This window comes from Coffea arabica, chromosome 4c (assembly GCF_036785885.1).
Source record: "Coffea arabica cultivar ET-39 chromosome 4c, Coffea Arabica ET-39 HiFi, whole genome shotgun sequence".
Taxonomy (NCBI): domain Eukaryota; kingdom Viridiplantae; phylum Streptophyta; class Magnoliopsida; order Gentianales; family Rubiaceae; genus Coffea; species Coffea arabica.
In genome coordinates, this window is record NC_092316.1 from 42,295,268 (window position 1) to 42,310,837 (window position 15,570).

The 15,570-nt window shown below is 37.8% G+C and overlaps 1 long non-coding RNA gene across 1 annotated transcript; it reads left to right on the forward strand.

Moving 5' to 3' along the window:
- Window positions 1–7,397: 7,397 nt before the first annotated feature.
- Window positions 7,398–13,444, forward strand: LOC140005351 (uncharacterized). The gene is made up of 3 exons (XR_011813178.1): window positions 7,398–7,546; window positions 8,145–8,196; window positions 9,229–13,444. It is a non-coding gene; the product is annotated as an uncharacterized lncRNA (long non-coding RNA).
- The last annotated feature ends 2,126 nt before the right edge of the window (window positions 13,445–15,570 follow it).

Sequence of the window (15,570 nt, forward strand, 5' to 3'; positions counted from 1 at the left end):
GACGAACTTTTGAAAGGTACCGTTGCATGTTGAGAGTCACTGTAAGCTTGGATGCGTCGAGAACCGAGTTTGCGGGCTAACCGAAGACCCGCAATCAAAGTCTCGTACTTGGCCTCATTATTGGTTACAAAGAAGTCAAATCGGAGGGCGTATGAACAGACCTCTCCGTGAGGATCTTCCAAGAGTAGTTTTGCACCACTGTTATCGCAGTTGGAAGATTCATCCACGTATAATGTCCAACATTGAGGCTCGGATGGTTCTGAGGTGGCGTCTTGGCTCACAGAAAATGTGAATTCGGCCAGGAAATCTGTTAATGCTTGAGTCTTGATCGCCGTCCGAGGCTTATATGACAGGTCGTACTCTCCTAATTCGACAGTCCACTTGTTAAGACGCCCGAAAGCCTCGAGATGCACTAGTATCTACCGAATAGGCTGATCTGTTCTAATGGAGATAGGATGGGCTAAAAAATAAGGTTTTAGCCACCGAGCCGTATGGACCAATCCCAGCACTAGCTTCTCAACCTGGGTGTACCGAGTTTTTGACCCACGAAGAGCTCGGTTAATATAATAGACAGGCATCTGAGTAGCCTTATCTCGGATGAGCACTGTGCTGACAGCCTCATTAGCCGCGGAGAGGTACAGGTATAACCTCTCATCATCTGATCGAGGGTAGGGAGGCGGTGTAAGTACTCTTTCATCTGATTGAAAGCTTGCTGGCACTCCTCAGTCTAGGTGAATCGATCATCTTTTTTCAACACCCTGAAAAAGGGTAGAGCTTTCTCGATAGATTGGAAAAGAAAGCGGTTCAAGGCAGCCAGACGGCCATTCAACCTCTGCACTTCTTGGATATTCCGAGGCGGGGATATGTTCTGAATAACCTTAACTTTATCGAGGTTTACTTCGATATTTCGGCGAGATACCAGGTATCCTAATAATTTTTCTAATGTGACACCGAAGATGCATTTCTTCGGATTCAGCATCATCCGGGAATCTCGGAGGATACCAAAAATTTCCTTCATGTCGAACAGGAAGGTTGAAGTGGTTTGGCTCTTAAGGGGGATGTCATCCACATAAGTCTCCACATTTCAGCCGATCTGATTTTTGAAAATTCGATTGATCAGTCTCTGGTACGTTGCCCCCGCGTTCTTGAGTCCGAAAGGCATTGTTGTATAACAATAGACACCTCGATCCGTGTAGAACGCCGTTTTCTCCTGATCCTCCTCGCTTATCTCTATTTGATGATATCCTTTGAAGGCGTCGAGGAAGCAGAAGATCTCATGTCCTATGGTCGAATTGACGAGGGCGTCAATTCTCAGTAAGAGGTAGCAGTCTTTTGGACAGGCCTTATTAAGATCGGTGAAGTCCACGCACATTCTCCATCCACCGACATCTTTTTTTACTATGACGGGGTTGGACAGTTAGGTAGGGTATTAGACTTTTCGGATCATCGAGGCTGACAAGAGCTTGTACACTTCCCTAGAAATGGTTATGCTGCGCTCAGGGCCGAAGTGCCTCCATTTTTGCTTCACCGGCCTGGCATGCGGATCTACATTAAACCGGTGAATCATGAGTTCGGGGGGCATTCCAACCACCTCGTCGGCCGCCCAGACGAAAACATCTCGATGATCCTTGATGAGGCTGATCATCTCTTCCTTGAGGAGCGAGGGGAGGCTGGTTCCCACTTGAATCACTTGATCAGGGCTCGCCTCATCCAGAGCAACCTCTTCGACCTCATCTCCGGCTTCCAACTTGTCCAGTTTCCCTGTTTTTCGAGGGTCAATGCAATCTATGGAAAGAACATTTGACCTTTTTTCCTCGGCTTTAGACTCAGTTCGGGGCGCGATTGTAGCCTGTATGGTGGCGTTCACATCACCGCTCATCTCGGCCACACCAGCAGGTGTTGGGAACTTGAAGTTGGGGTGGTAGGTGGAGTACACGGCTTTCAAAGCGTTGAGCGTGAGGCGACCTACCAACATGTTGTAAGGGGAGTTTGTTTTGACAACCGCAAAACTAATGGGGATAGTTCTGCAGCGGGGATGACGGCCAATGGTCACCGTCAGGGAGATTATCCCTTCTGAGTGGACCACGTGTCCCCCGAATCTCACGAGAGGAGTTCTAACGGGAGTGAGCTGCTCTCTGATCAGTTTCAGATTCTCAAAAGTTCGGTAGTACAAGACGTCTACCAAGCTGCTAGGATCTACATACACCTTCTTAACGATTTAGTTATTAGTGAGAACTTCGATCACGAGAGTTTCGTGGTTACTGGAGGCAGTAGGAATGGGGTTGCTGGGGCCGTAAGAAATCGCTTCGGCCAACCGGGAACTAGTCTCGACTGGGCCAAGGCTGGCTTGACGGTAAGTCCTCTTCCGGGAGTTCTGACTATCTTCTTCCGTAGGACCACCCTCGATGGTGTTGATGACCCAACGGTGTTTAGGCCGTAATCCAGGGATCCGTCTCGGGGAGGTCTCTCGGACTCCCTATGGTCCTCGGGACCACGGCAATGGCTCTTCGTCTTTCGCCTTTCGTCTTGTCGTGGTTCACCTCGGTTATCAAGGCAAGAGTTATTTCGACTGAAACCCCCATCCTTGCAGACGAACTGTCTCAAGTAACCTTGTTTGATCAGGTTTTCAATTTCTTTCTTCAACTCATAACAGTCCTCGGTCTCATGCCCCACGTCCCGATGATAGGCACAATAGAGGTTGGAGTTTCTCTTCTCCTTCTTCGTGCTCATCTTAGAAGGGGCCCGATCGAGATGGTTTTGTTCCATGACGGCAAGGATATGGGATCGACTAGTGTTGAGGGGAGTGAGCTCAGCATCCAAAATAGATGGTCTCCCCCTGGCGATCCTCTCAAAGACACTGCGACGATCGTGAAATTGATTTGACACGCTGCTAGGATCGGGGTCGCCTCGGATGGGTTCCTTTTTCTTCTGAGATTCTTGCCCCGTGCGAGTTGCTTGAGCATCTCTCTTCATCCGATTCAAATCTTCACTCTGAATTCCTTGATCTACTCATTCTCAGAGTTTTTGAAGTGTTTGGGGGTACTCTTGATGTATTTCGGTGTTGAAGGTGCTTGTTATCAACTCGTTCGTGAAGGCAGCAATAGTGACCTGCTCGTTCTGGTCGGGTATCTGCGCGTTCTCTTCGTAGAACCTTCGTACATAGGAGCGCAAGGACTCCCCTGAGGTCTACTGAAGGTTCAGCAAGTAGGCCGATATTTTCGTCACTGGCCGAGATGAGACAAAGTAGTGGATGAACCTATCCACCAGCTCATCTAATGAGGAGATGCTCCTAGGTTCTAAGTTCCAGAACTATTTTCGGGTAGTCCCTTGCAGAAATACGGGAAAAGCTCTGCAAATCACCATGTCAGGAACGCAGTATAGTCGGAATGCCAAGATGAAGGCGCAGAGGTGATTTTCGGGATCACTTCATCCATCATATGGTCGCAGCGCAGGCAGTTTGAAATTGTGGGGAATCCTCTCCCTATTGATCATCAGTGAAAGGCGGATCTTTCATGTAATCGGCTGCCAGCCCCTCAAACCGTCGATATTCATCATCAGTTCGTCTCCCCAGTAAGCCCCGGCAAAACGCCTTGGAAATGGATGCAATCTTGGAGGAGGCACGTTTTGATGTGCTCCGGGTAAAATGCAGATCATCGGAGTCTTCTCCAAAAGGCACTTCTGGTGACTTGACTGATCTCCGTTTGGAAGATTCAGCTTTCTCCTTCCATTGTCTTTTGAAGTACCTTTCTAATTCTTCAAAGATGTTAGGATTGTGTTCCACAAACTCGGCCATCTTGGCGATGGCGTCTTCGTTTGCATTCTGGGTCATTGGGGACCCTTGTTCCTCTGAGATGTGATCTTGTTGAGCAGTTGAGGCTTGCTCAGCCCCGGTTGAGGGAACTCTCCTACTTCTAAAGCGCGTAGATCTTATTTTGCAGTAATCTCGTTCCCATAGACGGCGCCAATTGAAGAGGTGATTTCTAGCAGGTATCTGGACCGACCTGAATCAGTCCTCTCTCAAGTGTGGTGTGATGGATTCGCTTGTCTGAGGTGAATGGCGGAGCTTCTTCCCTGAAATCACTCCGACAGTCAAGTCAGTATAGAGAGAGAATAAAGAGTAATGAATAGTAAGGATGCAACAGTGTACTTACTTGTTGAGATTGAACAAATGATATTTATAGGACAGGAGCGGAGGACAGGACGGTGGGCTTATACTAGCGGGACCCACGTCCTGACTATTACGGCTCTGTTCTGCACTTGGAGGTCTAACTCTGACACTGTAGCAGCCTGGACATGTTGACAGGTAGTCCTGTGCAGTAGCCATTAAGAGCATCAGTAACGTTTCAGATAAAGCAATGACCTTCAGTGTGGTGTCAGGCAGGTTGACATCATCCGCGTGGAGCCGGGATGACACACTTAAAGTACAGAGGTCTTTCGTGACGTAGACCTGAGATACAACCAAGGTCAGGAGAAGGAGTCATGGTCCTAAGACATCTCAGTCTGTATGGAGGACGAGGTGGTATGACCTCGGCCTATCCGAAGGCCGAGGTGACCATCCTCATTACTCTTCATTAGGTTAATACTAATTTCTTTCTGGTTCTAGGCTGTCAAGGTGGTTATCATAATAATGTTGTAATCGTTTTGGTTTGGGTGGAATATTTCAGATTTTAACCTTCATTTTTTTTTGTTATATTTCTAGGATTTGATGACCATGCATTTAAGTAATATACTCCATAAAGACCAGTGAGTTTGCGGCTAAGATATTTGATTGGGTGTTTCTTGTTTCATATATTTTTGGATAAATTACATATATTCCCTTTGTGATTTCCTCTATTGCCACTTGACCTCTAACATTTTAAAATATCCACTTCATCTCCTATGATTTTATGTAAAGTGGAAACTTGATGGTAAATAAGCTATGTAACGTCATTAATTGAAATATCAATATTGCCCTTAATTAAATGCTAAATCAATCAATGGTTTAACTAATATAAAAGCATATGGAGATTATATGGTAAATGCAAGACTCACAGAAGGTAAAGTGGATATTTATATAAATCATAAGGGGTTACATGGAAATTAAAATTTTATCACATATGCTTTTAGAGCGCGTTTGGTATAAATATCGTAATTGATTGTGCATTCTATCAATTTTTCACTTTATATAAAACCATAGGGGGATTATATGACTATTTTGAAATCTTAGAGGAATCATCTAACATTATGAAAAATTATAGGGGTTATAAGTAATTTTCCCTATATATTTAGATTGTCACACAGGCATCCTAATCTGGTGCATTGCACGGTTACAAACCCGTAGTTATAATGGCAAAAAAGAGTTAAACTACAATTGTATACCCTTGCCTAATTAATACCCAAAAATATGTAGCTATCTATTTTATTAGCACAAAAATCACACAATAGAAGTATTAATATCATATAAAAATCTAGAGGATCAAGACAAAAGTTAGAAGGCAAAAGGTTATTCAAATTCTCAACAATGCAAACATAAAAGTTTGGAAGTTTGGTGCGGCTGCATGTAAGAGCATAATACTTAGAACAAGAAGGCTAGGAGGAACAAACAATTTTGTTCTAATAATAGACCAATTCCTCAATTACAAATGTGGACTTCAAGTCATTAAATAGAAAAACAAAACCATTAAACCTATTCCATTTGAGCACCTAGAACACAACTTAACTCCATTTCCTAAATCAACTGTTACACCAATTCTAATATAGTTACCAAATAACAAATTAATTTCTAAAACTATTAGAATTCTAAATATGCTTGGTTTAAAATATGCAACAATGCCTCCCTTAAATCAAGTTCTTAATGCTGTCATCTCCAATTCCATCATGAGTTTTAATCATCATTGTAGTTTCTGTAGCAGTATAACTCACATGCATTTCAATTTATTTTTTATCTTATTTTTATCAGTGAACGTAAGACATGCTTGTACTTTGCACACAATTCGGTAACTAATCTTTCTTGATCAAAATATTCATCCATGTCGACCCAGTCACCATTAGAGCCTCCATATACATGACGATCTTCCACACAATTTTCAAAAAATAATTCATGCGTTTCTTTTTGCAAATAATTTCCAATTCCATGATTGCTAATAGATTCATCTATCCCATAAGCACTAATAATTTCTTTTACATTTCCATCCATAACCAAATGAATTCATTCACTGATAAATTCCTCTTCATCAATCACCCCAAATAATGAATGTAAGTCAAAATTTTTCAATCATATCAAAATCTTCACATATTTCCCCATCGTCAACAAGCATATTTTCTTCCAAATTAACTTCCTATTCCAAACTAATTTTTGGATTATGCTTAGATTCATATGGAAATTTTATCACCAAAATATAAAAGAGATCTAACCAAAACCACTGAGACGATTGAGAACAAAGAATAAGTCGTCTATGAATCTCTTCAACTATTGATTTTCGAATTATTTAAAAAAAAATTTAGCCTTCCTTTTATGAATTTCTTTGATGAACTACTATTCAAACTTACCTTTAGAAATTCACCCAAAACACATTTTAAGATATTTTTGCATTATTCTTGACCATTCATATCTTTCTTCATCATTACTCAGTGTGTGCAAAATTTTAAACTTTTCACCATTGAAAAATTCTCTCTTCATAACAACTCGAAACAATTTACATACCTTGACAAACAAATTTCGTTTCCTTGCTTGAATAATTTGGATTTCTTGGCTTCAAGCTTGATCAAACTCCACAATCAACAATTTGACAGGACCTTTTCTCCTGATTACTGCATGCCACAATAATTCGATAGGATTTTTTTTATCACTGTCAACACTAGCAATTTCAACAGAGTTCCTCTTCTTAAACCTTTGTCCAATTAGAGTCAAATTTTTCCTAATTTTCAATTAACAAATGAGTACCCTAAAACCAACCCTCGTGATCCAATCCTTCAATATATGAGTACTCTATCATAACTTTTATACCCTTTTATGGCACAGGTACCACAAATGCCCTAGGATTAAATTTTTGAACCTATAGTTCAGATATCACTTGTTAACACAAAAATCACGCAACAAAAGTATTAATATCATATCAAAATCTGGAGGATAAAGACAAAAGCTAGAAGGCAAAAGTTTATTCAAATTCTCAACAACGCAAACATAAAAGTACGGAAGTTTGGTGCGGCTCCCTGTAAGAGCAAAATCTATCTACCTTGTATATAAGAAAGGATGAAGGTTTAGTGCTTTCTTTTTCTTTTGCCACGTGGTTTCTTAATTATTTGACAAGTGACAGCTCAAATATTTGTTGTAAATTGCCCGAAGCCTTTTCTTTTTTCTGATGTTGAACTGTTTCTTTCAAAAGTTGCCCTTCAAGCCTTTTTCTTTCTTTCTCTCTATGAAACGGCAATTCTGAGCAAAAATTCAAAACTCCTATTTTAAGCAAATCCAATTCCAAGTGTCTATTCTACTAAACCCAATTCGAAACGTCAATTACTCTTGCATACACTTGATTTCATGTTGCAAGGATTGCTGGTCACTTACATGGTGTTTGTACTGCAAAGGAGGGAAATTGGGAACAAGTGAACTACTCTTGCATGCACTTGCCCAGTTTTCCTCTTTCTTTAATATATATCAACCCATTTCTATATTGATTTCGTGTTGCATGATAATTGTACTTCAAAGGAGGGAAATTGGGAACTTTTTGTTAGATTAGGTTTGCCATTCTATTCTTATCAATTTTGCCATTCAATTTTCCCCTCAAATCATGCTTTGCTATTCAATTCTCATCAGCCGTACGGTAATGATGATAAATATCTTTTCAGATATGATTTTTCCCTTTTTCTAGTTATGATGAGAAATAGGTTTCCTAGCCATTTAGCCTGTTGCTTTTCCAGTGAATTACGAAATAAAAAATGGAATAGAGGTATTTATTAGTCCATTGTGTTGGCTCCTCTGCCTTATGAACTGAGTTTTCTAAGTGGGGAGATATTGTTGTAAGAAGAAGCATCTTTGTCTTTACACCTTCTTCTTTGGAGATTCTTTGGTGTGAAAAAAACTTTCTTTTTTTTTTTGTCAAATTTTGCATGTATGAATAATAGATAGATTAATAAATTCTAATATACACATATGCTTCAATTGATAGGTTCCTTTTGCTATGGTTCATATCATCAGTCAAGAAATCGTTTAACTTGAAGGTCAGTTTGATATGTTTCTTGAATCTATGAGCAACTTTTCTTCACTAAGTTTTATTGGGATTCATTTATGTGACTATATTTTCATAATTAAAATTTCACCTTTCCCTTTTTTTTAGTAGTTTTTCTTCAGTTTCTGCTTCATTTATTTAAGTTTATTAGTGCTATTTGTTTTGTGTGATCCTTTGTGAAACAAATGGTTGTTTATTTGAGCACCTGATTGTGTTAATCTTGATAGTTGTACTATTTTTGCAAATAAAGCACAATAAATAAAGGAGAAAATTGGTAAAACTTTAAAGCTTGATGTAAACATTCTTGATCATCCACTCCAAACTCCAGTGGTTGATGACATTTTTAAGAGTCCAATAAGCCTGTCCAAATGTTGCTCACCCATACACTTGCAATTGTGCTGCCGCAACCCTTTGGTAATCTTCTTTTGTGTCTTGTTGCAACCCTTTGCCAATTGTGCTGCTGCAACCTATTCAGCTACCCATCCACCTAAAAAAACAAGTCAAAAGTGAAGATACCAATCCAGCTCCCAATTTAATAATCCTCATTTAGAAATTTGGTGAATTCTTGAATCAATATATTATTAGTGGCATACCTACGAAAAGGAGAGATCTATTTGCTGATGTGATTCTGGCCAACTGAGCTGTCCTATTGGTTTGTATATAATCAATGTTCTATCAAACAGTCAAATTGCTATATACACTAGAAAAAGGATTGTAGGAATGGACATCAATAACAGATTTTGTGAGCCAAAGTCATTAGCACACTATATTTTAAGAATGACATTTAGATCAGTTATACAATCTATTAAGACAAATGCCATCGTTGTAGTACTTGAATGATGGTGCAGAACTAGAACTTCTATGCGTTCACTGATTACAACTTTATGGTACAACTGTTCATACAGCAAACTAACGCAGGAATTATTATTTATTGTTTTTCTTTGGCCCTTTTTGTCCATGTTCTTTCCCTGATATTTCCTTTTCCTTGTGTTTTGTTGCTTGGATAACTTGCACTTCATCCTAGACGCAGAGCTTTGTACGTTTCCCTCTCTGACTTATTGTTAGTGTTATCAGGTATGTCTAACGCTTTAGTGTGACTTTTATATTATATAAAGAAGTTTTGCTTCCCTTTTTACAAAAAACTCTTTAGTTAGCTATATTGTCTCCTTAGTTCAAGATTTTTTATGGTTTTGTTATTAGACTTTGGTGGCTCTTTATGCTTAATTCCTTTAAGCTTTAATTAGTCATGTGTTCAGTTGGTTTTACCTTTGTTCTATAGTTATTTTCTGTTCATTTGGTTGTCTTATATTATTTGCATAAGAGTATATAAACAATCGTATAATATAGAGCAATTATATGGTTGGCTAAATAGTGATCAAAATGTCTAATAGTCAGCCATTATCCTAGAGAAGTTCTTTTAACTATTCTATCATGTCTAGCTTGATAGATTAACATCCTTCTTTTCTTATGTATTTTGTCGTAAATGAGGATTCTAACAATGCTACTACTATTCCTCCATTTGAGGTGACTAAAAAATATGGATAAAGTTAGTTATAGAAAACAAGCTATTCAAAGACGGAGACAAAAATGGTTAGATAGACTGTCACGCTTTCATGTCCCAGGAACCTCAAATGTGATTAATGTGCATCATTTGCTTCCTGTGGGCCCAAATAGTAGCCAGCCATCTATGAGCAGATCACTTCCATTTCAAGAAAATCAATTTCTTACTATAAGAAATAATAGAAGCCAAAAAGTTATGAGATATAGAAGCTAAAAATCTCAAAGAGATAGCTTGATTCACTCCATATCTCTAGAATCACATCAGCCATTTCTTCTTAGACCTCCGAATGTTCATTCTAACCTACCAGCCAATTCAAATGACACACAAGCATCCATGAATGCATCATTTGGATTTGCAGCGCTTGAGTCTTCCAGTATAGATTGTAACAAAGAGGACCATCTTACATTAGAAGCTCAAATATCTCAGATGTATTGTATGCATGAAACAGAGCATATAGAAGTTGAAAATGCTAGCTCTTCTAGGTTCGTGACTCACTCTATTGAGCCTGGTATGACTCAATCTATGAGCCCATCTACTTTGTTGTTTGCAAGTTCAAATATGGTGCATTCATTTGCCAATGCACCATTTGAACTCTTGGCAACAAAAAATCCTGTTGTTGCAAATAATAGAAGGGAGAGATCTATGATACTAAAACATAATAGGTGCCAAAAAAAAAGGCATCTAAAAGTGCGCCTGCCAAACCTCAACTTCATCCTTCTACAATTGTTGACATTCTTGCAGTGGGTATTGTGCAACCACAATCAATGCTATATGAATCTACAGGTCCTTGACTTAATCACCCCTATTAATCTGCTATTAAAGTCAAATCAACTCATACAATTTGATACCAGCATTTTTTTTCATATCATTATCTTCACTAAATTCTGCATATTTTCCAAATTAACCATTTTTTCTTTCTATAAAAGTATATGACTTCTATTCAATGAGAACCAAAACAGGTCCATAACATAAAAAATATTATGTAATTATATTTTAAACTCATTTTGTCTTTTAAAGCCATTTTCCTAAACTTGAGTTTCCTATGACTTCAATTTTAAAATTAAATCAGTTACTCTAACTTATCATTTTATAAACTATAAAATTAATTTTATACATTTTTCATGACTTTTCACATTTAGAACAATTTACTTGGCTACTGGAATGATTATCCTTTTACAAACAGTGTTTTTCAAACCTTTAGTATGTTATGAAAACCTTTAACCTTAGATAAACCTTTCACATAAACATAAACCTTTAACCTCCCACACCTTAGCCTTTTTGTTTAGCTTATACTATATTCTATCCAGTTTCAGCAACAAACACTAAAGGAATAGATAGAGACATATCCCAATCAGGCCAAATAAAGCCTAAGAGAAAGCGTACAGGTATTGTGAACTTTTAATGTCTTACTAGCTTCAGTTTTTTAATTTCTGCTGGCCTCTGCTAGATAGAATGAATAACTAAATATCTTTTTCTTGTCAATTATAGCAAGAACACCAAAAATAGGTTGTGAGGTCTAAAATCACATTCCTGCTGTTGCCGATTTGCTTCCTCACCAACCAAACTGTCCCCATTGTGGTGCAAAAAAATTTGTTCATGAAACAGCAAATTTCTGTTGTTCTAATGGGGATGTTGTTTAAGCTAGCAATTCAATCCTAGCTATTCTAAAAGAACTTCTTACCTCATCATCTAAGGAAGCTCAGCTATTTAGGACCTATATTAGAACAATTAATAACATCTTTGCTTTCACTTCCATTGGAGTAAAATGTGATAAAAATTTGGCTAAGAAAAATAACGGTATTTATACTTTTAGAGTGCAGGTCAGGTTTATCATTTCATCAATGATTTAGAGACCTCAAAAAATTTGCAGTTCTATTTTCATGATAGTGAAAATGAATTAGCAAATCGATTAAATGGCTACCCAAGATTAACTGAGAGTATTCTCCAGAAAACCATGAATGTCATGCAGCAAAATCCCTATGCTAGATTCTTCAGTGGCTTAAGGGAGGTTCATAACCTTGATACTTATCACATTGTTTTACGAACACACCCTGGTTTAGTCGAAAGAGTATTTAATAAGCCTACAATGTCTCAATTTGCTGCTTTATGGGTAGAAGGAGAAGAAAATGGAGAAACATGCCGTCGAGATATTCGAGTGTACACCCATGGTGGCCATTTACACAATATCGAATATTACTGTGGCTGTTATGGCCCTCTCCAATACCCTTTTTTGCTTCCTTTTGGTGAACCTTGTTGGCATCAAGGGATTAAGAAACAAGGAAAAAAGCTACACCAAAAAATGACTAGGAAAAGAGATGCTCAAATTTCTATTTCTCCAATGAATGCTTCTACTGCCGAAGAGTTAATACAGATGGAACAAGACTATAAGTAGAATAAATCTTTTCCACCCGTGTTCAATTAACTTTAGCATGCCAACCTTATTAACCTTTTTTCTAAATTCCTTCAACCAGTAATGGTAAGAATAGATGGCGATCTTGATTTCGTTTCCATCCATGAATACTATGCCTATAAATTACAAATGAGAAATGATTATGAATCTTTTGTATTGCACTTTGGTAGGCTATTTCAGCAATATGTTGTTGATATGTATGTTAAACATGAATCACAAAGATTAGATTATTTGAGAATCCAAAAAGAAAAATTTAGAAAAGGATTCTTACAAGGCATAGTAGACTCAATAGGTGCTGGTGAAGTCCGGGCAGCAAATATTGGTTAAAGAGTATTTTTACCAGCTAGCTTTATTGAAGGACCAAGAAATCTAAGAAGAAAATACATAGATGCAATGACCTTGGTCCAAAAATTTGGCGGGCCTGATATATTCTTGACCATGACTTGCAATCCCAATTGGCCAAAAATAAAAGAACATTTAATGCCAACAGAGGAAGCCCAAAATTGACCAGATTTGGTTGTAAGGGTTTTTGGTGCCAAACTAGAAGAATTAAAGAATAAGCTTTTAAAGAAAAATATTTTTGGAGAAGTGGCAGCCTATACATATGTGATAGAATTTCAAAAAAGTGGCCTGCCACATGCTCATTTTCTTTTAATCTTAAAGCCTTAGCACAAAATGTTCATTTCTAATGAATATGATAAAATTGTCAGTGCAGAAATTCCAAATAAAATAAAATATCCACACCTATACAGGATAGTTAAAAAACACATGATTCATGGCCCTTGTGGTGTGTTAAACCCATCAAATGTTTGCATGAGTAAGCATGGCTGCTACAAAAATTCTTATCCAAAAGAGTTCTCTGAGCAAACAATTTAGACACTAGATTCCTATCCAAAATATCGAAGAAGGAACAATGATGTTAAAATTAAAATCAGAAAACAAAAGCTTGATAATAGATGGGTTGTTCCTTATAATGCATATTTATTGCTAAGTTCAATTGCCACATTAATGTTGAGATTTGCTCAACAATTCTGACTGTCAAATACATTTACAAGTATATCTGCAAAGGTCATGATCGAATCAGTTTTCATTTTGTAGACACCAAATTTTTTATTTTAAATTTTATTTGTTTAATTAATTTAATTTTAGCTTTATTTGTTTCAATTTTAGGTTTTTATTTTTATTTTTATTTTATTATTTATTTTGTCTTCGGGTCTCTTATTTTTGTTTGATTTAAGGTTAAAAGCATTTTTTTTACATACTAAATTTTAGAAAAAAAAAAGAAAAAAAGAAAATCATCAATCAGAAAAATCCTTTAGCATTTTATCTTTTATTCCTGGTTTTGCTCATTTTATTTGATTTTAGTTAAAATGTTATTTTCATTTTTATTAAGTAATTATAAAAAAAGAGAAAAAAGGAAAAAAGCCACGCATGCAGCGGAATTACAGAATCATGAAGAATACTATTTTCCACGGTTTTTTCTGCTTTTCTTTTTTCCAAAACTTCGGCCACCTCATCCCCTTGGATTCTTATCAAAAACCTTCTGGTACAGTAGCCATCGGATGGCCAAGGTAGAGGCATTGAGCTGGGGTGGTTTGTGACCATCCAGATAAGGGTTAAGAGAGATTCATGATGATATAAAAGGAAAAGAAAGGAACAGTGTGAGGGGGTTAGGGTGGATAAGGTTGGCGGCTGAGGAACACAGGAGTTTTTGAGGGACGGCTAATGAAGCAAGAGAGTTGGCGGCTAGGGTATTAGAAAAGAAACCAGAGAGGGGAGTTTGGTAACGGCTGAGGGTTGAAGGAAAGTGAGAGAAAACCGAGAGAGAGTTGAGAAAAGAAAAAGAGTGAGCGAGAGGGAGTGTGTGTGTGACGAAGCCAAAAGAAAACAGCAAAGGAAGAAAAACGGAGAGGGGAGCAGAAGAGCAAAGGAGGAAGACGAAATCTGGTGTTGTCTCCTCGGCGAGTCAAGAAATTATTGAAGCTGCTGACCTCCTAAGAAGCGGTCATCAGTCCACCACGTCATTTTCAATCCGAATCTTCAACAAAAGAGAGGCCATTGTAAGCTGTTCTCTCCTTTAAACCCCGAGTTTTCTTCAGGTGCTGATTCTTTAAGCTTTCCAGGCATGTATGTGTGTGATTGGAACTTTATGAACCTAAATCCGTTAGTTCGGGTTCCCTTGTGTTTGTCTATAGCATTAAAGCTGTCGTCCTTTGCTGTTACCTTGCACGTTCAGTGTTGAAGAGTTTGAGGTCTATTTGGTGTTGTTCATAGGTTGTAGTTTAGTATCAAGATGCTAGCTTTGAAAAGGGAGGATATTTACATGGTCTGTCTTTTCGAAATCTTGGATAGGTTGTGAAGAAAAATGGCTTGCACTGTTTCACTTTGAATCTGTCTGCATTTGTTCGAATGTTGGAATTTTAATTGAAATCTGTGGTTTTGATTTCTTCCCTCTGTTGTTGATTTCTGCAAGAACAAGAGAACCACGCCTGTGAAATTTGCATGGAAATTCTTACAAGAATTGCATTGAAGTTGGTTCAAAGTTTTTGCATGAATTATGCTTACAGCAAGCTCACTCCTTCTTCGCTGCATTTTTTTATTATCCCGTTGCTTTGGTTGGATTTCCTGGGATAGTTTGGGGGGGAGGGAGATAACCATGCTTGATCAGTGATAGATGGAGGTTTGGAGATGTGTGTGAGTTTGGTGAATAAATGGTGAGTTTAACGCAATAACCTATGCAAGTTTGAAGCTGCGAAATTCGCAGCAAAGAAAAAGCTGCTACATTTTTCTGTGTTGTTTTCTTCTCCGTGGCTGGCTCGTTGAGTTTTCGCACTTAAGTTGCATGCTTAATCTTATGTTGAAGGGAAGAAATGGAAAGTTTGGTGCTGAGTTTGCATATTTGGGTCTCAAACACTTGAACTATGATCAAATAATTGCTGGAAAACTGAACAAATGAGGATTTGCCGAACCATTTTTGCATAAAATTCTCTCGCATTTTGCGCAATTTTCCTTCTATGTTTTGATTTGTTTGGATGTTGAAATTGTGTGTCATGTTGCTTAAATTAAGTTTTTGGGATGTTTGGTCAAAAAGTTTCAATCAAATTTATGTTTAAGGTTAACATTTGTGTGCGGAAATGTAAGTTGCAGAAATGTTTCTTGGTTGCAGAAGGCTTGTTTCATTCGCAAAGTTTGCATGATTTGCATGCAAAATAGATTTCAAAAATTGCCTCTTAACCTCCTAAACTTCTATTTATCTTACTATGGCCCAAGCAATTGGATAAATTAATCAAATTGACCCCTCAAATTTTATTTTCTTTCCAACTTGGGTCCTCATTTAGTGAGCATGGGCAGTTTAGGCATCTAAATGCTTTTAATGATTTAATTTCATATTTATG